Consider the following 18,496-nt stretch of genomic DNA (forward strand, 5'->3'; position numbering starts at 1 on the left):
CACTGAGAGTCAGTAGATTTGTATAAAGGAGGGTGGCATGTAGGAAGAATATAATGGAAGCCGTTAGCAGAAGCTGCCTAGAAACAGTTGGATGCTTCTTGGGTATGCACAAAATCATGATCAATGAACGATGCACCCAGAAACAGCTCTGCTTTCTCAAGTTGCTGGTCAGAGGCCATTTGTTGTCATCATTCACAAATTAAAGGGCTATGTCATAGGCCCTGAGGATATGTCAGACAGCCAAGGTCCTGCCTTTGATTTCTAGTGGGGAAGAGAAGCAGAAGAAAGGCTTCTTCTAGTAAGGAAGGATGATGGGCATGTCACTGTGGCAGGATGGTGTGCTGCTGACATATGAAAGACGGAAGGACATTTCAGGAGAAGGAACTGGGAAGGGTAAGAGACAGAACAAAGCAAAGAGATGTCAGTGCTTCGTGATTGGTATGGACTTCCTCACCTATGACTGGCTTTAGCAGATATGAAGTCTTCAGTTTCTAAGCCCCCTGACTAACCAGGATGGAGAAAGCCTGGATGGTGAGGAGCCAGGAGATAAAAGATTTGAGAGAAGTGAGGAGAGAGAAGCAGGTTTTAGAAGTATACTATCCTTGCCAAGAAATTAAGCAAAAATGGACCAGACTATTTGTGAGGTTGTTTTAGCCTGTGAAGGTTCAAAGTGAAAGTCAGTGCCTCAGACTAAGGAGTGCCAAGCTTTTTAGGTATGAGTGTAGCTTCCTCTGAAGGACTTCCTTAACTGGCTGGCAGCATATGAATACGGGAACAATCTGTAAAGGGCTCCATATTCCTTTTGCAGAGGCACCCTGTATTTTAAAAAAATCAATAACAACAAAACCCTAACATTACCCCAGTGAAAAGACAGAAAAATACCAAACATATGAAGGCTATACTGGTGTGTTGGCTCTTCTACAAGAAACTAGTGACTCTCCTTTGAGACGTGAGGATTCAAGGGAAATAGCTGGGAGATCTTTATTTGTCTAGTGACATCAAATTATGATAAGAACTAAGACCAATTAGTTTCAAGCTGCAAACTGAAGATTCCAATAACCAACCTGCATGGAATGCCTGCTACCTGCAGAGAGAGTTGGTGGAGAGCTGCCTGGAGGAGGGGTTGGTTTAGTGGAGCTGATGAGTTCAGGAGAGTGCTGTGGTGATTATGTCACTGGAGTGAGCCAAGGTCTAGGTCCTGCCACCTGAACTTCACACTGTCCCCTAGGCCCCTTCACACAAAACAGTACAAAGAGCTTTTGTTTCATGTATTCACAAACTAAGCAAATATTAACTTGACTGGCAGGACCCTGTTCATAGTACCTCAAGTGAAATAGTGAAAAAAGCAGAGAAGATTACTTCTCTTAAGAACCTTGTACTCAGCTGAGTGTGGTGGTGTGCACACCTGTAATCCCAGCACTCAGGGGAGGCAGAGGGAGGCGGATCTCTGTGAGTTAAAGGAAAGCACCATCAGGTTCATCGTATTCCAGGCTGAGCTTACATACTTCCCCACCCAAGGCTCATCCTCAACTCTGCTGCATGTCAGGCCCCACACAAGAACATGGAGATCCACTTTCATCTCTTCATTCCTTGCTTCCCATCAGATCCCCCAGCCCATTCAACTCTCCCAGATTACCTTTTGATTCTTCCCCTGACCGAGACCACCTCCTCTTGTCAGATATATCTGTGGCTTCCTAACTGGCCCCTGCCCTGGCTTTGCCCTTCCTGCAAGTTTGATCCAGGTGCTGGCCAGCTGCAGGCCGCACGAGGCTCCCTAGTGCATTTGGACATGTAGGGCCATGTACCGTCCACTTTCCTTGGCTCACCACCTTTTCTTGACCTTGTTGCATCCTGTTTCCTGCTCCTACCCTACGAAGTTCCAGTACATGGAGCTTGTGTAATTCCCTCCATGGCCTTTCCTTGCCATGTGTGAGCATGTTGTGGGGACCTGAATTTGACTCCTAGCCCCCACATGGTGTCTCACAACTGCCTATAACTACAGCTCCAGGGAGATGCCACTCCTCTGCCTCCATGGGCTCCTGTGTGTGCATTCATATACACATATAAATAAATATTAAAAAATTGTTTCTGGTTTTGTTTGTTTTCTGTGTAGCCCAGGATGGCCTTTAATTGGCAGTCCTCCTGCCTCTCTGCCTGGCATGGCTTTGCTGTATTTGCATTATATCATATCATATCATATCATATCATATCATATCATATCATATCATATATCATAGCATAAAAACTTGCTTTAACAGAGCCTGGTGTGGTGGTACATGCCTTTAATTATAGCACTTAGGAGGCAGAGACAGACCAATCTCTGAGTTTGAGACCAGCTTGATCTACAAAGAGAATTCCTAGGACAGCCAGAGCTACACAGAGAAACCTTGTCTTGAAAAACAAACTAACTAACTAACTAACTAAAAACAACAACATAAAACAACTTTCTTTAATCAAGGCTTGTAACATGGAAGAGATTTGTCAGATAAACTGGAAAGTTTCTAATACATTGAGACATAAATCCATAAGTCACCATAAAAACAATACCCAATAGTAAAAACCACAATAACAAATTCACAGCATCCCTGTAAAAGCCACCATCTGATTTTCACATGGTTCCGGGAGATGGCGAATATGGCCTGCCACACTAGGGCTTTGAGATCACACTCATCTGACAGGGCTGTGGCATTGCTGGTTCAACTCAAGCAATGCAGGTACCAGCACATTCAAACAGTGCATCGAACAAACGTCCTCTAAATATCAAAGTGTGAAATAAGAAAGCAACACAGTCACACTATCAGAAACAAGATAGGAAGTAAGGACAGCTGTGTAAAGTTTGAGGCAGAAAGCTGTTCATCAGCTTCATTTCTTTGGCTTCTTGGGTAGTGGCTTCTGGAACAGTAAGATGTGAGACTCTGGTTCATGGATCATATAAACTTAACATAGCCAAGGCATATGCTGAAACAGAGGCTGTAATTATTAAGAAGATTGGTACCGTTAAGGAGATGAACTAACAATGGGAAGCATGTCCTCAGGGCAAGACTCCACCCAGCTGAACTTTCAACTTGTGAAAGGAGAAATTAAAAAAAAAAAAAATGCTTGCTCCTAGAAAGCAATTGCTTAAACATATGAAAGCTTCTGCTAATGGGATTAGAGGGAGTAATGGACCATCCTAACTTGGTAGCCATACTTGGTCACCCATGTGACACTGGCTTTGAAGACATGAAAGATGTAAGAGTAAATGGGTCATGGATTTTTTTTTTCTGTGGTTTCAGAGGCCAGAAATGTGTGGCAGGATTGGAGTCCATGTGAAGTATGAAAGGCCATTTTCATAAAGTTGTACAAATGAAGCCTTGTTGAAGTGGAGATCCCAAGATGTGAGAGATTTCAAAGCTGTAGGACATTCATCAAGGAGAACTATATACACAGAGTAGAAAAATGTTGAGAGAGGGAGATTGCAGGCAGCAAACCTGGAGAACACAGCAATCTAAACCCTTTGAAAGTAAAGTCCCAACATTAGACAAAGAGCAACAGGATTTGGTGTCTGCGCTGCTGAGTTTTAGTCTTGCTTTAGTCTAGTATTCCCCAATATGCATCCTTTCCTTCTTTTTTGAATGGGAAAGTATATTATGTGTTATTATATGTTAGAAGTATGCATTTATTTTTTATTTTACAGGAGGTCACAATTAAGAAACTGCCTTGAATTTCAAAAAAGACTTTGGACTTTTAATAAATCTTGAAATTGCTAAATATCATGGAGGCTTGGAAATTTGGACCAAATGCATTTTAAATTATGACATAGGCATGATCCTATTAGGATCATGGATTGGTATCTGGCAGTTTGAATTTAAAAATATCCCCCATAGCCATGTATTATACTTGGTTCCCTGTTGGCGGCAATGTTTGGAGAGGCTATAGAACTGGCAGAAAATCCAGGCTTGCTAAAGGAAGTAAGTCACTGAGACAATCTCTCAGCTTCCTGATCCTGCTGCCATGCCTTCAAGCCATGATGGACTCTTAGTTTCTGGAATCACAAGCCAAAATAAATCCTTTTGTCTATAACTTACTTTTGTTCATAAATTTTATCACAGCAACAAAAAAGCAACTAGTATACACGCCATCTTCCTGGTGTCTACAGTGACAAACAATAATGCACAGTGTTACAGTTTTCCACATCCTTGCCAACAATTGCTGCTTTTTGTTTTCAAATAATGGCCATTACCTCATTGAGGTCATAGTCTGCATTTCCCTGGTGGTTAAGGCGCAGGGCATTTGTTGGAGGTCCCCTGCTGGCTGAGGTTGCAGTCTCTACTGGTCTGGATAGCCATTGTGAGCTCTGCGTTAAAGGCAGGACTCCTTCCCCTTGGCAGGGTCCCCGCTCTCTACCTGACTTCACCTGGAGAGTGTCTTTAAACACAGATCCCAGTAACCACATTTGATATATGGCCTCTGACACAGACCATATATCTCCCTGCTAGCTCTCCCCTTCCTGTGCCTGTATGTTAATTAAGTTACTGTGCTTCCATTCATACAATAGGAGGATGCTGTGTAATGCAAATCAAGTATCAATTCCATACACCTATTCTTGGAGCCCCCACCCATTCCCCAAGGAGTATATAGCCTTTGTTGTCTGGACTTAAAGTTGGATTAGCCACCAGTTGTTCCCAGGTGTGTGATCCCCGTATGGTGCTTGCTGGCCATTCCAGGCACACTTCTCTCATGCCCTTCTTGACTTCATGAGCTGCTGGGAGGCAGGAGGAGAACCAACAGAAATTTTTCCCATTTCTGTATCTTCTTTGGAAAATATCTATGCAGTGAGAATTTTGGTGTCTTTAAAACCCAAGTTATGTTTTATAAACACTTTTTTTTCTCATATCCCAGGTGTGGCATATGGGGCTGCTTCAGATTGTCCACAGCAGGAGACTATTTGCCTCATACATGCTTTGGCAGGAGTGTGATTCTGCTAGCTGAAGATAGTTTAATTCTCTGAACTCTAGAGAGGATTAAAGGACCAGAGCCCAAAGAGAGGAGGCTTGGCTGTTCCTGTCGCTGCTGCTGCTAATCTGTCAAGTGGTTGAGGGGAAGAGACAACAAGAAAGAGTTGGGGATGTCCTGACAAGCTAAAGATTAGATTGGCCCCAAGGAATTCAACATTCCCAATCAGCAGGAAGTGGTGTAAAATGAACCGAATGCCCCCTTTCCCCTCTAATCTTTTTTCTCTCCTCCTTAATGTTGGGTGGGATGGGGGTGGGGTTGGAAGGGATTAGAGTGGAATAAGGATTGGAGATAGAGATATAGGAACCCAATTAAAATAGCAAAAAAAAAAAATACTCCTACATGTCTCTTTGAGTCCTTTCTTTTAGATACAAAGGATAAACTAGGACCTCACACACGTTAGCAGAGGGTTTTGTGTCTACCTGAGCCTGGCTCCAGTTTGGAGACCTGTCTTTGGCTTCTGATTTAAAAGGCGCCACTTCTAGGCAAAAGTGACTCAGTATATCCGCCTTAAAATTAACCCTGCCTGGTAACTGCTATGTGGAATTTTGTCACTGGCCCACCTCTCCTTGCGCTACCTAACCTTGTCCTCTGCGTCATCTTACCTCACTGCCTTAACCCTGCCCCCTGACCCAAACCTATAAAAAGGACAGCTTTATTCAAAAAACTGAGTTCCTGCTTCGACAGATCTCCAGGCTCGGTGGTGATTTATTCCCTGGGGTATCTGAGGAGGTCTGGGCCGTCGACACTCATCATCCCACTCAGCCACAGAGGGCGTCCAGCTGGACTGGCCACCCTCCTCTCAGCTCCACCTGCCGGGTACCGACCCGGCAGAGAGGCACACCTCCATGTCTGGCAGAGTAGTGTTGTTTGATGCACAAGTGTTTAATGTTAGAGGAGCCTAATATATTCAATATTTATGTTTTATTCTTTTGATGTCGCATCCAAGAAATCATCACACCAAGTTCAAGCAAAGATCTATAGTCATGGTTAAGACTCCAATATTGATAATGGGACTTCTAGCTAGAATGAAGATGGGAAGACTGAAAGAAATCCCCGTTCTGCTAGGTAGATCCATGAGGGAGGAAAGGCAACAGTTGTACACAGCAATGAACTCTATAACTTTCAACACCACCTTGCCCACCTGCCAAGCAGGATTTGTTCACCAGAACATGAGAGACCAATCTGAAAGGACTTTAGCATGCATATGGTTAAAAGTGCAAATTAAAAAAAAGCATTGAATATAAGAATACACAAAGGAAAAAAGAACCAAATAAAGATGCTATAAATTAGATCATTAGGAAATAGATAAAGGCTCCTGAACTGAGTGGTCCCACCACCAGTTCATGGCCCAGCCCCAGTGACAAAGGGAAGACTTCTTCCTCCCCACTGAACCCAGGAAGACCTGAGTAACTCATCATCTCTGTCCACCTCACAAGGACCTTATTGTCCGGTAATGCGGTCAGAGAAACGATGGGAATTCGAGCAGCAGTGGGAGGACCACACCTGAGTAGTAACTATGACAATGCATACTTCGTTTCTGGTTCTTCTTACTCTCATAAGCCTCTCTCTACAACCACTGAGGACATTCCTCGATGGTTACAGTCGACAAGGAATGCTGGGAGGAAGAGGCAAGTCTGCACTGGCTGGAAACAGCCATCTGAATGACCTCAGCAGTCCGGGAACACAGCCAGCTGGGGGAGAAAGAAGCCTGCACGGCCTCCTCAGTCGGGAGCAAAACCAGAGAGGAGCAATGTCTGTGTTCCAGAGTCACCGCCTGTCTTCCCAACAGCTTAGTGGCATAACCCCTCCCCTCGAAGTCACCATGGTTTCTGGTAGGAATGCAGAAAAACAAACAGAAAGGACAAGGACTCAGGAATGTTGCAAGTCCACGAACAGATTAATTTTCAGCAGAGGAAGAACACCAGTTCTGGGAATCAAACCCAGGTCCTCCAGAAGAATGCTCTTAACCACCCAGCCAGCTCCCCAGTGTCCAGGGCTGGTTGTTTTTAAACATACTGTCCCCCTTTTGTTTCTATCATAAAAGATTTCTACAGAAATTCAAAAGTGTAATCTGGCTCACAGGACTCTGTTGCATGTTTCCTGTTGATATTAATGGGAATTATGGCCATAGCTAATAACTTACTGATGGTTCATGGTATAGTTGAGGAACTTTCACGTATCATCTGTTACTCCTCTTAACAGTCCTTTGCTATTAGCTCTGCCAATGGCAGCAATGCCTCTGCTCTAAACTCTTTCAGCATGGTCTGTGGAACACATCAGAGCTCACTGATACGCTGTTGTGGATTCTTTCAGTGGTAAATTTAGATCTCTGAGTCCAGGTGAGGCCTTGAGATACAACAGTTCCGGCGACTGTGAGACAGTCGGGAACTGTCTGCTGCCTGTTCATGGACCTTACATGGAAAGCCAGGATCTAGTGTTAATCCTGAGTTATTTTCAGAGAAAAACAAATCCTACCATTTTAGACCAAATTTAAAGCAAGCTTTATTAAATATTAAATACCGATTAAGAGATGGACTTTGGTCAGGACCATTCTCAGGAATTTCCCAGCTGACAATGGCCTCAAGCCACATGTTGCAGGGACTTATAAGGACAAACCTTCGGCCACCATACTTTCCCACGTGGGGTTGTTATTTTCTGAGAACTACAACTCCCAGCATTTCAGGAGCTTACCTGGCTCTTGGGAAGGTGAGGCTTACAGGTTAATTTTGGGCATTACACTAGTAGATAGATATATACACTTCTACCAAGTAAGTAAATACAAATAATACAGATAATAAATACAGAAAATACAGATAATAATTGTCTCTGAAGGCCTCCTTTTTTTTTTTTTTCTTGGTGTTTCTGTAATATACCCCCCCACCTTTTTTTTTTTTTTTTTTTTTTTTTTTTGAGACAGGGTTTCTCCATGTAGCCTTGGCTGTCCTGGAACTCACTCTGTAGACCAGGCTGGCCTTGAACTCATACTGATTGATCTGCCTGCTTCTGCCTCCTGAGTACTGGAAAGAGTGAGTCACAGCACCCGGCTCATTTTTTCTTAATGGAAACTCCCCTGCCCCTACTGTGTGTGTGTTTGTGTGTGTGTGCACCCACGTGTGAGTGGGCATGCACATGCGTGAACAAGTGTATTGGAAAGACATGCCATACATGCACAGGTGAAGGCCAGAGTTCAACGTTGGATGTCTTCTTCCATTGTTCTCCATTGTTTATTTTTTGAGACAGGGCCACTCACTGAAACTGGAGCCCTCTGATTGGATAATCTATCGAGCCACTAGCTGCCAGAATCCTGTCTCTATCTCCTAGTGATGTATAGCAGCTCAGGCGACCAGGCCTAGCTTTTTAGATGGGTTACTCCTATAGGTTATCTCAAACACGAAGCACATAATCACCAATCCTCCTTTTAAAATACTATGTATAGAACATTCTGCCTGCGTGTGTGCCTGCACACCAGGAGAGGGCACCAGATGTCATTATAGATAGTTATGAGCCACCATGTGGTTGTTGGGAATTGACCTCAGGACCTCTGGAAGAACAGACAGTGCTCTTAAACTCTGAACCATCTCTCCAGCTCCCAATCACCAAACCCCTTATATTAGTTACTGCTCATGTCACTGTGAGCTGTGAGGGCAAAATTAGCTCAATGGAGGAAAGGTGCATTGTGGCTCGAAGTTTAAGGCTGCAGTCCATTGTAGCGGGGAAGGCACAAGGCAGAGGCACAAGACAGCTGGTCGTACCTCATTCACAGTCAGCCTAGGGAATGGTGCCACCCACAGTCAGGGTAAGCCTTTCCACCTCAGTTAACCAGGTCTAGGGACACATTTACAGAGGGCCCAGAGGTTTGTCTCCTAGGTGATTCTACATCCTGTGGAGTTGACCATCCAGGATTAACAATCACACCTCCTAACTAGCTGCTTCTCCTTTCTGGCTTCATTTCCCCAACGTCCTTTCCTGGCTAACTCTTTCATGTCTTTCAAGATTATTTTCACATGGTTCAGCCTCCAGGAAACCTCTCATAACTCTTGACGAGCCCTCATCTCTGCACTGAGGCACAGTCCCTTAGCCATGATAGATTTCACCTTACACATTTTTGTTGTTGTTGCTGTTTTGGCCTATCTTCCTCCTAGCTTGATTACCGCAAGAGAAACATTGTATCTTTATTTTTTTATCTACATGTTTCTATAGTTCTAGGCAGATAGCTGCCACTCAGTCAGCATGTGAATAAATGTAGCTCCGCCCCCCCAAAAAAACTGAGGTTCTCCAATACACAAATCTGTTTCCCAGTATACAAAAAGCAACTGGTTCCAAGACCCCTAAAAATTAAGAGATGTGCAAAATAACACAGCACAGTATTTGCACATTACCTATGCATGTTCCTTTGGATTTTTTTAGATCAGCTTTAGACTATTCATAACATATAATACACTATAAGAGTTAGGTAAACCATGGTTCCCCTGTGTTATTTAGAGAATAATGACCTATTCATATTCAATGCTGATACTGGTTTTTAAACTTTTCTTGTATATTTACCATCTATAATTAGTTGAATCTGTGCCTGCAAAACTCATAGATTCAGAGGGCCAACTTTATTGGTTAGTATCCTCAAACTGAAGATTAAAAAAAAAAAGAATGTTAGGTGAATTTTCCTAAGTTACAAATCTAATGAATGGGAGTCCTTGCACTCAAATTCTAAATTTTTAGTCTTTTATCTTAAAAGCTGCCCCATTGAGTACTAGTGAGAAAAAATATTCTGTGTTGGCTCAAGGTGATGGGCAGATGTCTCATAATGGGAAGCCACTCTGTCCCTTACAGTCCTTGGCAAAGCTCAGGCTAGTACATAAGCTACTACCTTCAGGAGCTGAGGGAGGGAGGGAGACAGCACTCACACTGAGACAGAATGCTGTCCATAGGGAGGAATCCATACCTTCATTCTTGCTCTCTGCAGATGCACATACAGTGAATAACTCAGAGAGAGCTATGGCAGCATGCTCAGCATGCTCAGCATGCACAGCTTCAAGCCACAAGTCCTAGCACTGAGACAGGGAAGTGGACACAGCTATTCACCCCTAACAAGGAACTATTTGTAAATTAGTTTTCTCTAATGGAGTCTCCTTGAGTATATTAACCACATTTCAGGCTAGGTGCCATGTCCAGGAGTAACGGACCAGCAAAAACAAACTAAATGATATTTTTTGTAGGTTTTGTTTTCTCTAATGTTGCTTTTTTGGTGTAAATGTTGTTTTTATTTCCTCAGATGATGGGATGAGAGCCAAACCCAAGCTTTACTCATACATGGCTTGGGCTGAGCCCAGAGCGTTTCTATCTAACTATCTTTAGGCCTAGGTCTGGAATCTTCTAGTCTCTATGTAATCTAATCTTCTGCAAGCTAGACCTTGAAGGCTTCAGCTTCCAGCCTCTGTCTGCTAACCTAGTCTTAGAATGTTTTCAGTATCTGAGAGTTACTGCTGAATAAGATCAGCCTTTCTAGTTCTTTCTGAACTCTGGTTGGCTGGTTCAGCTCAGCTGTTCTGGCTTAAAACTCCTCTCCAAGCTGACTGATTCAAACTAGCTTCTCTTGGTTTCTGATTGAATTGCTTGGAAAAACTGCCTCTGAACTACACAAACTCAGCTGCACTCAGCTGAGCTTCACCTAACTGTATTGTACTCCTGAACTCTACTGTGCTGTGTCCACAAACCTCTTGCTCTCTCTCTGACCTCCTTTTCCTGACCTCCGGAAAATTGGTCATATCTGACCTCTGGCTCATTCTGACAAATTGTTCTCTGATTTGTCACTTTGTCTATTCCTCAATTAAATCTCATTGTGTAGTATTAAAGGTGTATACTAAGGGTGTGTCTGTATTCCATCTGGCTCACACAGACCTAGGTCTTTGGATATGATCCCTTGACAGAGCAGCCATGTTGCTAGATTAAAATTCCTCTGCAGTTTAGACGTTTAAAAAATCTTGTTGGTGTTTTGTTTATTTATTTTGGGTTCCATTTTTGTATTCTTGTTGGGGAATTTTGTGTCTGTTTTAGGGGGTGTTGGGTTTGTTTTAGAGAAAGAGTGTGGAATTGGGTGAATGAGTAGGTAGGAGGATCTGGGAGGAGTTGGAGGAGGAGAAAAGTGTAATCAAAACATATTGTGTAAAAAAAATCTTCAATATAAAAACAAGTTGCACTCAGTGGGTTATTTTTTAAGGAAAATTTTAAAAAAGAGGACACGAAGTCAAGAGGGGTAGCGTTGGATCTGGGAGGCATTAGGGAGGCTAGCGGTATAATGATCATTATATATACATAAAGATCATAGTACATTGTATGTGTGTATAAAATTCTCAAAGGTTTAATAAAATATATCTTAAAATAAAGACATGTAAGATACAACAAACTGTTACTATAATTACAACACTAACCAACCTAAAATGATTGTGTGTGTGTGTGCTGGGGGTGGAATCCAGAGTCCCAAGCATGGTAAGTTAGAGTTCTACTGCTGAGCTACACCACCAGGCCCTAAAATACCTTTTGAGATAACAGCGCATTATGATCTATAAGAAAAAATCTGTCAGTGTCTCAAACAAACAAACAAACAAACAAACCAAACCAAAACTCCCAAACCTAAATCATTCTGTGAACCTTTAGCAGGAGAGAACTAGACTACTCTTTGGTTCTTATAGGACATGACTAGGTTCTTGGTTGTCAGAGGATCTATGCTCAAAGAGATGAGAATGAATTTACTTAAAAGTCCACCAATAAAACTGGTTGAATCCCATCCCCAAACTGAGTTTTGACACATCTGGAGACAAAACAGAGTAGAGTTCAATCAAACATCTCTATGTTCACCTTTTTTTTTAAGTACCTGGTGCACACATCATTCCTTTCTTCAACATTTCCCCTGAGAAATTACACCAGACACAAGAGCACACAAGGCAGGGTGCTGACCTACAGTTTATGTTCAGCCAAGTAGGCCACTTCCCCAGCTCCCTATTGGCTCTTCAGAATACAATCACTGACTGCCTCAGCCAGAAAAGATTGCGCAAACCCTGAAGAGCTATTCACCCCGTGGCCACCAGAGGGCTCCACAGCACTAACTAGAAGGCAAGGACTCACCCTTTCCCTGTATAAGTCTGTGATCTTCCACCCAAATGGAGGCCCTGGGAATTCAGGCCTGAGGTCTCCCGTTGGGCCTGCATTTTACAAGGGGTTTAGGCCACTGCAGTTCCAAGGAGTCAGATTTCTGTGAGCCTGCACCATTGCCAGGCACATTACACTCTCACCAATTAACACAGAGCAGCCATAGCTCAAGTAACAGTTTTCCTCTGATGCGGTCCAGGGTTTCCGCCAGCAGCGCTGTTTGTTTTAACTAAGGGAAAGCTAGGCTGCAGCTGATGGCCTCCATGGGCACACTGGCTGTCTTGCAGTTCTTCGCTCAGAGCCGAGCACTGGGATTTGGACAAGCTGGCGTTTCCAGCCTAATTACTCAAGTAAGGTACAAGGTATGTTTTCTCCTCCTTGGGGGGGGGGGGGGGAGGGGGAAGTTCTGGCAAGAACTGGGAAATAAGATTCGCTGAGGACTAGAAAACGGTAGAAAATTCCATCTTCCCTTTGCCAGCAATTCCAGCTGGTGACAAAAGCAAACTTAAATGTTAGAACTGATTCTTATTCTGGTTCTATATTTCCCCCACCCCTGGCTTATAACAAACTGGAAAAGAGAACTAGAGAGATGGCTCAATTGTTAAGAGCACTGGTTATTCTTCCAGAGAACCTGGTTTGATTCCCAACAGCTACAAGGTAGCGCACACCCCTCTGTAACCCCAGTCCCAGGGATCCAAAGCCCTTTTCTTGCCCCCACGAGTACCATATACCTGTGGTGCAGAGCTATATGCAGCCAAACATTCATCTGCATAAAGTAAAAATCAAAATTTAAAAAGTTGCTAAAGGTAAAAAGACTGACAAGATCCAGGGTTTTTTATTTGTTTGTTTGTTTGTTTTTGTTTTTGTTTTTCTTGGTTTTGCAGAGACAGGTGTGTGTGTGTAACCTTGGCTGTCCTGGAACTCTGTAGACCAGGCTAGCATCAAACTCAGAGATCCACCTGTCTCTGCTTCCTGAATACTGGAATTAAAGGTATGCACCACCACTGCCTGGCAGAAAATATTTTCAAACAGCTAAAATTTTTTTTTTCAGACTACTTAAAAGGCTGACTCCTTCTTCAGTATGGCTGCACATAGATCACCAAATATAATTCCCATACTCTTCATAAATAATCCTCATCATCACCAAATTCCTCCAGGGTAGGAATTTGAAATCGGCATCAGAGGTGAAGAAAAAGACGCAGTGGAGACTTGGCCATGGCACAGTGCCTCCACACCACAAAGGTGGGTTTGGCACAGATCTGCCTGGCCTGTGAAACCCATGTCTAGCTTGTGTGGAGTACTTACTATGTGGCCGGCACTCTGCTAAGTATTTACATGCATTTTCTTACTTATATTCATAAAATCCCCATGAGGTGGGTGTCTGCTATGAAGTCTCTTTGCAGAAGAAAAAGCTGGGCCTTGGGAGGCTGGGTAACATAGTCAAGCTCTCGTAGATAATAAACAGCAGAAAAATAAGATTCACTCCCAAGTTCATCTTAATTTGCAGAGCCTGCCCTACTTGGTAGCTGGTTGGGTTTCTTTTTTGTTGTTGTTTGTTTTGTTTTTTGTTGTTGTTTTGTTCTGTTTTTCTATTGCCAGCAAAATATTTGAACAGATTCTTGTAAATGCTGCCCTTCTGGGCTCATCTCATGTCCCCCCTCCCCATATTCGGTGTGCTTCAGACACATGTTCTGCTATCAGGCTAGCATTCACCCCGCCTCTCCTCCCTCCCTCTGGAAACCTCCTGCTCCTAGCAATTGTAGTGCTGGGTTTCAATGACCCCAGCTCACAGCAACCTTCTCTAATCTTCTACTTAGAACAGGTCCCCTCCATTTTCATTTTTCCTTTCCACTAGGAAAGGCTCGTGTCTTAGTTGGAATTAGTATCACTCTGATAAAATACCATGACCAAAAGCAGTTTGAGGAGGAAGGCATTTATTTGGCTTATGCTTCTACACTATTGTTGATCATTGAAGGAAGTCAGGGCAGGAACCTGGAGACTGGAGCTGATGCAAAGGCCATGGGGGAGCACAGCTTACTGGCTTGCTCCCTTTGGCTTGCTCAGCCTGCTTTCTTATAGCACCAAGGACCATCAGCCCAGAGGTGGCACTATCTACCTTATCCCTCCCCCAACAATCACTAATTAAGAACAAGCCCGAAAGGCTTGCCAGCAGCCTGGTCTTATGGAGGCATAGTCTTAGTTGAGATTTCCCTCTTCTCAGAAATCTGCTAGGTTCTGTCAAGCTGACATAAAACTAGCACAGCTCATTAGGTCAGAGATTTTCTGTCTTGGTCATTGGCATATTTCCAGCTAAATCACTGTGGGAATTGATAAGTCACTCAGGAAATATTCGATACAGTATATCCATTGGCATTTGCATCTTTCCTACAGAAGGAAGTGGTGATTTCTAGCCCTGAGCTAAGAGGACTTCTGTAGGATTGGTGACGGTCCCAGGAGTTAATAGATATTGTTGCTCTTTCAGAGAACACAAGTTCAACTCGCAGCACCGACATCAAGTGACTCACAACTGCCTGTAACTCCAGCTCCAGGGAACCAACATCATTTTGTGGCCTGTGCAGGAGCCTTCACACATATGGCATACCCTCATAATGGAGCACGTACATACACATCAAAAATAGACCTCTTTTTAATGGGGAAACTTTTGTGGGAAAACAAAACACTAGTCTTTTGAATTCTGCCACTTTTAGACAGAGAAAAGTTATGCAGCCTTGGCTGAGTCCTCTACTCACCTTTGGTAGTGGCAAACACCTTTGGTAGTGGCTTTTTCTAAAGCTACTTTCCATGCAAAGTAGAAGATCACACAGAAGAGGTAGGACGTGAGGAGCCTGAGATGGACAGCTTCATGCTCATTAGATAGCTCGGTCTTTCCATGCACAATAAGAGATGAATCCAGCACATCTTACTGGCAAGGAAATGCTGGCTGGCTGTGGTGGTGTGCCTAGAGCCTAGGAGAGCTGCTCACTTCCTGTTTACATTCTTCAGCTTTGGCTCATTACCTTAGACACAAGCTCCCACTTACTAAGCAGGTGTCAATGGAGGCACCAGTATCAGCACCCTGAGCTTTAAGGACTTTGCATTTTCCCCACTCCTCTGGGACAGTTCCTGGAATCAGCACACTCCTGAGTCCAGACCAACAGCTGGTTTTTCCTCTCATCTACCTCCACCCTCCCACCAAAGTGCCTGTTTGCTCTTGGTCCTTTAAGAACCACATAAGCAAATTCAGAAAAAAATTTCTTGCAGGAGTCCAGGTAAAACAAGCATATGGGCAAAGATAGCTGTTCAAAAATGAGTCCTTTCATATATTATTTGATTTATTATTTATAATAATATAACAATTAGGAAAAAACCCTAAATGTTCAACTCTCACTATAAGCTGGGCAAGCTTATACAGTCATATTTATTTAGATCAGTTTCTCTTCTTTTCCTTTTGTATTGACAGAAAAAAAAAAAAGGATGAAGAAGGAGAAAAGAAAAAAAAAGTGTTGGCCAAATCAACGTAACTGAAGTACCCTGCAGGACTGTTGTGACACCTCCAAGGGCACTGAAATTGACCAATAAAGTTTCTTCGGCTATGATTTATGCTTACCTAGAATCTGGGTAGACAGAATGCTTATCTGGGCTGTACAGGTTTCTGCATGGTCCAGGGCACAAACTGCTACAAACAGTCTAACTTCCAGGACCTACAAACACTTCACCCCATCAGAGTCTAGGACAGATTGGTCAATGACCTTGTGCTGCCCAAAATACTAGCACTGGAAAGAATGCCATGTACTCACACAGGTTATGTTGTAGCAAATAAACCCACTAATTCTTGGGTCTTTTTTACCCAGTGATTAGTTTTTAGTCAACAAGTAATTTTCTGCTATATGTTGATTTGCGGACCTAAGTTCTCCCAGCTACGGTTCTTCCACCTCTAGACCGTGGAAGTCCTGGCAGACATAAACAGAAACATGGGAAAATCACCTTTGCTGCCTGAACCTGGGAATGACTCACGTCACTTGCAATCACATTCTGTGGATGACTAGTCACATGGTCCCAGATGGATGCAAGAAGCGCTAGAGACTTAATCCCTGGCCGAGTAGCCGCTTCCCGGAAACAGCGCCCTGTGGAAGAGAAACTGATCACCACTGGTAACAGGGTTTTATTGCTTTGCCCCGTGGAGAAGGAGGAGTCTCTAGTAATGGATTACCAATAGAGCAACTTTCCTGCTAGCATTCTTCACACTGGAAGGTCCCTGGTGGACAACTCGTATTCCTCCTCATTCCAGGGACCACACTACATCGAGTCCCGGTTCCTCCAGTGCCATTCAGTTTGCTGCTCTCTTCACATCTCCCCTTCATTGCCTGCTCCAACATCATCCTTCACAGAGCAGCTCCAGCTCAGGAGCTAGTTTCATTACAGTCAACAGTTACTAGGGAGGCAGGGCTGGCTTCGCTTTATCCATGTGGTTGATAATGCATAGCTGTTTCCTGCAGAAAGAACTTGGCAGGGATGGCTTTTCCTGGAGAGGAGAGTTTGGGTTTTGGTTTGTTTTTGGCTGCCTCACTGTGTAGCCCAGGCTGGCCTCAAATGCACAATCTTCTTGCCTCACAAGTGCTAGTATTACAAACATGTGCCACCAAACCCTCTCTCCTAAAGATTTCTTTAAGTATTGCAAGCTTCGCGAACCTATCAGTACACAGAACATCTAAGAAGCTTCATGGGTGTTAGTGAAAGAGCATGTGCTAGAGTTAGCGTCCATGCTGTTGGCTCTGTTCAGCATGTACCCTCAGCATTCCCACAGTGTTTCAGAATCGCAGCATCTTCGTAGAGTGGCACCACTAGGGCTCCAGAAGCCCACAGTTCTGCCAGCAGACTGAAGGAAAGAACAACTATTAAGTGAATGAGAAGAGCGGAAATGAGTGAGTGAACACGGTGTCTTGACAGAGAACAACACACATACAAAGCAAAAGTGGGCTTGAGATGTAACTCAGGAGTAAAGGGCTTCCCTAGCATGTGAGAAGCCCTGGGTTCAATCCCCAGCACCTCAAAAGCAGAGGGGTTGGGGAGAGAATGAATATTGTGGAACAAAAAAAAAGAATACCACCATTTTTTTAAATCAGTATAATTATAATTATGTAAATATATGCATCAGACTAGCAAGGAATACATGAAAATGTTTATTCTTTGGTCCATGCATTTATAAATAATTATTCATTGTTTTAGTTGCTATGTTTTCCAAGCCCTCGACAAAAAGAATGTGATGTTTGGGTCAGCAGTGGTTCAGAGAGTAAAAGTGTCTGCTGTGCAAACCTTACGACCTGAGTTCCATCTCCAGATCCCACAGTACCAGGACGAAACCTGCTCCTGAAAACTCCACTGATGTGCTCTGGGACGTGCACGTGGAGGCCCTTAACAACTAAAAGCAAACAAACAAAACCATTCAGACACATGAGCACCCATAGGCATTTTTAAAAGGTTGTAAAAATTTTCAAGATTAAAGAGTTACAATGACAAGTTAGTTTTTGAGTTCTTATCAAATGTTGCTTTCTCCGTGAATCAGATTGTCGCTCACTTAGGGGCCTTGGAAGCCCCTGTCCAACACTCCTGTCCTGCTCACCAATCACGGGGAATTAGGCTTACTATCTCCCCAGAAACCTTGGAGCCCTTTGAGAGAAGAGGCCGGTTTCCCATCTTTGACTCCCCAGGGCCTCACACACACTAAACATTCTAAGGCTTGTGGCCCAGCTGAAGAAAGCCAGTGAGTAGGGATATTATAAATCCAATTGCGTCTTTCCTGAGACCCAAGGGAAGTGGCAGGATTTCCTCCACTGGTCTGGGTGACCTGGGGCCTCAGAGGCCTGTAGGATAATTTGGAAGAACTGGCTCTTTGGAGAGCCAGGCTGAGGTTTCAGAGATCCCGGAGAAAAGAGAGCTGACCCACGTGGGATTCTCCCCCACCCCCATCACTCCAAGGCTGTCATATGGTGGTGGCACTCGGAGGAGTCCTGTTCTGTTCATTCCTTTGGAATCTCTCATTCCTCCCAGGACTTCCCCTGGTGACAGGGGAAACCCCAGTACCACATACTGTGCTGTCTCACCAATAGCTGCGAGTAGTCTGCATTTAAACCCAAACCACAATAAGTGTGGGGGTGGGGGTGGGGGGATCGTCAGGAGACACTTCGGTTTTCTCTAAATACCTTCCAGAAATGTCTTCCAAACAGCTTTTTAGGGTCAAATAGAGTCAAGAAAAAGGCTCTGAAACAGGTTTTAGCAATATTGGCCACAACTGAAACTCAACTATCTGGCAAGCGAAACAACAAGCTGAACTAGGAAGGGTGAACCCCGTTCAAGA

The 18,496-nt window shown here is 43.7% G+C and overlaps 1 long non-coding RNA gene across 1 annotated transcript; it reads left to right on the top strand.

The window, feature by feature from the left end:
• Nucleotides 1–12,093: 12,093 nt before the first annotated feature.
• Nucleotides 12,094–17,658, top strand: LOC132656985 (uncharacterized). The gene is made up of 3 exons (XR_009594830.1): nucleotides 12,094–12,503; nucleotides 13,193–13,383; nucleotides 15,602–17,658. It is a non-coding gene; the product is annotated as an uncharacterized LOC132656985 (long non-coding RNA).
• Nucleotides 17,659–18,496: the final 838 nt, after the last annotated feature.

Source organism: Meriones unguiculatus, chromosome 10 (genome assembly GCF_030254825.1).
Source record: "Meriones unguiculatus strain TT.TT164.6M chromosome 10, Bangor_MerUng_6.1, whole genome shotgun sequence".
Classification (NCBI taxonomy): Eukaryota; Metazoa; Chordata; class Mammalia; order Rodentia; family Muridae; genus Meriones; species Meriones unguiculatus.